Here is a 6,864-nt window from a genome sequence, read left to right on the forward strand (position 1 = left end):
CTTCGGCAACGCCTCCCGCCACCTCCGTCAGTGTCTCCGCCTCTTCCGTCTCGGGGGCCACTCGACACATTTTTTTCTCTCTCGGGGGCCGCTTGCCACATTTCATACTTTAAATAAAATGTAACTGTATCCAGTTTAAGTACTACAGACCCCAATATACTCACAATAAGGCCCCATTCATATCTGAAGGTTTAGGTGCGATTAGGGATTCCTGCATCAGAAACTTGCGTTTTACTGCATCAGGAATCCCTAATCTGACGTTTACAAGTGGCAGCTGTCACCTATTCAAGTTAATGATCAGGTGACAGCAGCTGCATGTAAACGCCTGCAAGAACACAATCACGTTAGTTGTGTTCGGCCCGGTCCCACCGGGCAAGTGCCCGGTTTGCCCTATGGCCAGTCCGGCCCTGCCCACCAAGGAACATTGGTGTGGCTGCTCTTACCCAAATCAGTTAAATAATCAATTTTTTACAGGAATTTTAATCTTACTGAACAGGCTATTAATCAAGAACAAAATAAAATAATCTTCTCGTCATTGAGCAAATGAGAACGTGTAGATTGCTTCTATTCCTTCGTGTGGATTTTAGATTTGTAGATTGTAAGCTCTCAGGGGCAGGGCCCTCCTTACCGTCTTGTCTTGAATTGTATTGTGATTGTAATGTCTTCCTTATACTGTACAGCGCTGCGTGCACTGTTGGCACTATATACAGTACATCCTGTATAATAATAACAGATATATAAAGAGTTAAATCTATAGCTCGCTCGGGGGATTCCGGCATCTCAAGTTATTTTCTCTTTAATATTTTTGTTTTCTCTTCCTTTTCACAGTTCGCGGGTTGGAGGGTTGTTGGGTGTTTGGTTTTCACCAATGTGTTGCTTGCATTTCACACGTCACCTTCCTCTAGGTTTACCATCATAGCACTCCTGGTTGATGTCATGCATTACATGCAGAAAACATCAATAATATTATGGAACATCCCAAGTGGCATTATGCGGTCATTGACTGACAACTGAACATTGCTGTCACCTTGTCAAGAGGGTCCTCTCCTCCTTTGGGAGCATTGTGATCTTAGGATCATTTGAGGCTTCATATCCATCATCCTTCTTCTTACCAGGACTGTATGATAACTGTGTTGTGTCAGTGGAAGCTAACTTAAAATTATAATTAATATCATTCAGGATTTATGTGTCCAGACTTTGTGCAGAGCAGGTGGCGTAACAATCGCCATGGCGATTAAAATGGGCAGAGGAGACTTTGTATGTCTCTTCTGCCAAAAATCCCAACCTCCCAGCGATTTTTTTTTATTTTTCACAATTGACTTCCACTTTAACATCACCTTCTGTGGTTATTGCAGCAGGCGAAATGCTGGAGGGAAGAAGAGGAAGTTCAGCGGTTCGTTGGTTGAGTAAAGACTGAGCAAATTTGTACATAGAATTGTTGCGCTATTTCCACCCAGTAGATGCAAAGGAAGTCAGCGCCCTTCTACATGGGGATGCCTTGGTATTATCCCAACATCAGAGAAGACTGCAGCATCAACAAACATCAGCCACCTGGGTCCCTTTCTAAAGATAAGATGAAGAAAAGTCCTCATTTTGGTGTGTGAGAGATGGAGCACCTTGAGTGAAGAGTCATACACATGCAACGTTTAGTTCCACATGTTTGGTGAGGCGCAGGAGTAACCCTGACACATTCACTCAACTCACTCTGACACATTCACTCAACTCACTCTGATACATTCTCTCCAGTGGTTCCATGGCAACATCCACAATGATAACCAAACACCCTAAGCCAGGGGAAGCCCCAACCCCCAAAAAAGTGTTGGCTGTATACTTTATACCAATCACCAATAAAGTCTGGAACTGAACCTTGCATGTCTATGACTCGTCACTCAGGACGCTCCTCATCACACACACAAAAGCTTCCAGCCCGAGGAATCAGCACGCAGCCTGGTACCACCAGGTGCTTTCCAGGACCCAACGAAGGGGCCCATCAACCAGCCATCATTAAAATTCTAAGCTGGGCCCTAAGTTCTGGCAGAAAAAGAATCTTGAATCCTTTCCATCGCTGCCCCATGCCTGAGGTTTATTACTTTTGCCTTGTGGAAAGAAAGGTCCTGAAATGTCAGCCAGTGATGTAATCTTCTCTCATGTCTGAATAAAAGCAAGATATCCACAAAGCGCCACTGGTCCAAGCTGTCCAATAAACAAAAAACTGAGGACAACGATCTTGATGCCTCACCAGTGACGAGCAAGTGAGGGACAGGGAGGCTCCTCCTTTCTCTCTCACTCCTCCACACATAGCTTGGTGACCGAGTTGGGGGGCGTGCTGGATGGGGTTGGAGTGGGGCTGGCTGGGGGCAGGGCTGGGGCGGGCAGGGGGGTTGCCTCATCCATAAAGGAACGAACTACACGTCACTGTGTCCTACCCCCCATCCATCCCATAAAAATTTGTCAAATGCTTTGGCAATACTAAAATGTATTTGGCATTGCCAATAAAGCTTATCTGAATTTGAATTTGAGAGAGGAGAGATCACTGCACTGCATTCACTGATCTCTGTGCTGTGTTCACTGAGAAGAGTCAGTGATACGGTTCTGCTCTTTCTCTTTACACTTCACTGGAGACTCCTCTCTTCACACAGATCAGAAATTTCACCAAACAACACAGCAAAGCAACAGAGTTCCAAAAGCAGTTAAGGCATGAAGGGGCCCTCACTGTCCCGGTTAAGAATCATGTAATTCACCCTTGGGGCCCCTCTTGACCTGAACATAAATCTTCTCTGAAACCAAGGTCCTGTCATCATCAGGTCTCTGATATGTCTACAGCACCATGAGGTTATCAGGTATCCATGAGGTCTATGATTTAGTTCTGGCTCCATGAGGTTCTCAGGTACCCGTGTAGTCTATGATTTGGTCCTGACTCCATGAGGTTCTCAGGTAACCATGAGGTCTATGATTTGGTCCTGGCTCCATGAGGTTCTCAGGTAACCGTGTGGTCTATGATTTAGTCCTGGCTCCATGAGGTTATCAGGTATCCATGAGGTCTATGATTTGGTCCTGGCTCCATGAGGTTCTCAGGTAACCACGTAGTCTATGATTTAGTTCTGACTCCATGAGGTTATCAGGTATCCATTAGGTCTATGATTTGGTCCTGGCTCCATGAGGTTCTCAGGTAACCGTGTGGTCTATGATTTGGTCCTGGCTCCATGAGGTTCTCAGGAAACCGTGTGGTCTATGATTTGGTCCTGGCTCCATGAGGTTCTCAGGTAACCGCGTAGTCTATGATTTAGTTCTGACTCCATGAGGTCTATGATTTGGTCCTGGCTCCATGAGGTGCTCACGTGCGGTCTAAGATTTGGTTCTGAAAGGGCAAAATTATCTAATTTGCCTGTTTCTGGCACACACAGAGTTAATGTTTGAACAGGAGAAAATTGAGTTTTCTACGGAAACTAGTTTAAGTTGTGTACCAAATGAGAAAACTGCATTCCAGGGCGAATTAACTTTTCCTTATCTTTGTGTGAAAACATATATGACCTTGAAGCTTTCCAGCTGCTTTCCTTCTTTGTAGCTGTTCTATGGTCCATTTTATTATAATGAGTTTTGTATACGTGTTTATCTTTCTATTGGCTTAGGTTCCGCCATCGTCACTGTCCAAATAACCTTTTGTGTTAACAATAAACCTTTGTCTATAGAGTGGATACATAAGTTGGTGTGACTCTTGACTGCTGAGGATCATAGTTAAACACTTTTTTTACGTTGAGAATGCTTTCATTACCTTTGCCCTCCCACCGCCAATGAATACTTGACAAAATAACTTTGTTGGAAGGCGACAGCTTTATTGACGTGTAGCGCTCACCCCCGAAGGAGCCGCTGGATGCCGGTTCATCTCTAGTCTGTCTAGGGTATGATCTTCAGCTGCCCGCCCATTAGCACTAACCGCCCATCTTCTAGTGCCCACAAACTGATGTCCACTCCAGTAGTACAATGCTGAATGACTTATATTGAACATCTTCACTGGGGAGAGAGTGTGTAGGGATTCTAGGCTTCCAGAGTGTAACAGACTTTGATTCCAGACTCACCAGACCTGGTTGGCATATCAGTGTAGATCCACTTGGGAGGCATTCGATGGCAACTGAAGTAGCAGATGAGCAGGGTGTATATAGATCCTCAACAGGAAAGACACCGGCCATGCTCCTGAAGTCCTCAGGTTCCAGGAAACTTCAAGAGCCTGCATTGGTCCTGGGTCTCTTCCTCCTGACAGTAACACAGACCTCCTCCATGTTGGAGGCCTCATGGAAACCTTTACTTCACACCAGCCCATGCCCACCCCCAGGCCTCATGCCTAGCCTGGGAGGGCAGGCTGAACAGCACCCAGCCCAAATCCATAGCTGGTCCCGGCTAGTCTGAGCACATGGCAGATCCCACCAGTATATGTACCCTATCCCAACATGTACCACTGGTTGGGAGGAATCCAGTGATTGGCTGCTGTACTGTACATACACTATAGCATCTCTCATTGGCTGTCCTACAATATAGCCAAGTCACACTCCGCTCAGGGGGGGGTACAGGCAATGCCAAACACCGGGAATAAACCACATAACTGCCACTATAAATCCAGCCAGGCTGACTACAGCCCCGACTATCACTAAATGTCTAGTAGCCACATCACAGAAGGTGAAGCAGGTACAGATGTATTATCATCATGTAAAACATAACTCTCTTTTCTGTTTGCATTAAATCGTGCCAGTCATGGATAAACCGTGAGCACCCAAACATCAGGACTTTATAACACAATGCAGCAAATCTGTCTCCACCATAAGTTCTAGACAGATGTCCAACTATCAAAGAAAGTCAGCAAAGTTAACGTGGTAACAGAAACATGCCAACAAAGCTGTGACAGTAAAGAAAAAAATAGGGGAGGGTGGGCGGGGATGTTCAGCTTGCTGGTCAACTCCCAAGAGGCCAGCAAGCCCACATATAACACTTTGCTGGTCTCCACCAATGTAAGCTCCCCCCCATTAATAATTAATTACGCCTCCTTATACAGTAGGGGTCCATTTTACTGACCACATCCTTGCTGCGTGATATTCCAGCAGTCAAGGCTCCTTCTCCTTACAAGTTACGGGGTCTGTCATTATTCCCAAGTACTTGTCTGAAGCTGACAGCATGATCGAAACCCGGGGAACTCTAAAATTGGGACCCTAGCAACCTGGTGTTAGAAGTGGGATCTCCACAGCCGGGTGAGTACCTATTTTATTCTGTTTTTGCTCTCACCTTGCCCTGGAGATACATGAGACAGATGCTTTGGGAGTGTCATAGATGCTATGGCAGCCTCAATTCACAGATGCTAAGGTGGTGTTGAGCCTGAGGATCTCCCACAAGCACCCATTTCCACATAAAGTACATTAGAAAGATATATGATTATGGAACGTTGGTAAAGTCATGATGGTTATTGCAATACGATATAAAAGGGTCTGGGTAAGTGAGCCAGGCGACTATGAGTTCATTAGAAAGGAATGCATTTTGTTCACTCCAAGACAAGGAAGGGGTCTGTACTCATTCCATGGGAGTTTGTGTGCAGCCTTGGATGGAGGGTCCGTACTCAGTGCATGGGAGTTTGTGTGCAGCCTTGGATGGAGGGTCTGTACTCAGTCCATGGGAGTTTTTGTGCAGCCTTGGATGGAGGGTCCGTACTCAGTCCATGGGAGTTTGTGTGCAGCCTTGGATGGAGGGTCCGTACTCAGTCCATGAGAGTTTTTGTGCAGCCTTGGATGGAGGGTCTGTACTCAGTCCATGGGAGTTTGTGTGCAGCCTTGGATGGAGGGTCTGTACTCAGTCCATGGGAGTTTGTGTGCAGCCTTGGATGGAGGGTCTGTACTCAGTCCATGGGAGTTTGTGTGCAGCCTTGGATGGAGGGGCCGTACTCAGTCCATGAGAGTTTTTGTGCAGCCTTGGATGGAGGGTCTGTACTCAGTCCATGGGAGTTTTTGTGCAGCCTTGGATGGAGGGTCCGTACTCAGTCCAAGGGAGTTTGTGTGCAGCCTTGGATGGAGGGTCTGTACTCAGTCCAAGGGAGTTTGTGTGCAGCCTTGGATGGATGGATGGATGGATCAGAGGATGTGAAATATATAAGACAGACAATGAAAGAGATGGAAATAGGAAAACAGGATGTTATATTTGTAGGAGACAGATAGGCAGCCCGCATCTGATTGCTTTGTACGCACCGGTACAGCCAGAAACAGTTTTTAAGGCAAGAGACTTTCCCCCCAGAGCTCCTGACAGGGGACAATCTTTGCTCAATGGGTCTTTCAGGAGATGGAATCCCGTTTTTGTAAGAAAAAGCAAACATTGAATATACACCTACAGGAGATAAAGTCACATCGGACATTAGAATAGTCACTGTTGTATTGGACAGTAGGACAATACCAAATGAATTCAGGGCTCCTGGTAGATGTTAAGGCAAGAGATTGGGTTGCGTTGGGCTGTGTTGGGTCATGTAGAGCTGTGTTGGGCTGTGTTGGGTCATGTTGAGCTGTGTTGGTTTGTATTAGGTTGTGTTGGGCTGTGTTGGGTCATGTTGAGCTGTGTTGGGTTGTGTTGGTTTGTATTGGGTTGTGTTGGTTTGTATTGGGTTGTGTTGGGCTGTGTTGGGTCATGTTGAGCTGTGTTGGGTCATGTTGAGCTGTGTTGGTTTGTGTAGGGCTGTGTTTGGTTGGGTAGTGTTCAGCTGTGCTGGGTTGTGTTGGGCTGTGCTGGGCTGTGTTAGGTTGTGTTGGGCTGTGTTTGGTTGTGTTGGGTTGTGTTAGGTCGTGTTGGGCTGTGTTGGGTCGTGTTGGGCTGTGTTGGGCTGTGTTGGGTTGTGTTGGG

The sequence above is a fragment of the Nanorana parkeri genome, unplaced genomic scaffold (assembly GCF_000935625.1).
Source record: "Nanorana parkeri isolate BGI_ZX_2015 unplaced genomic scaffold, ASM93562v1 scaffold2446, whole genome shotgun sequence".
Classification (NCBI taxonomy): Eukaryota; Metazoa; Chordata; class Amphibia; order Anura; family Dicroglossidae; genus Nanorana; species Nanorana parkeri.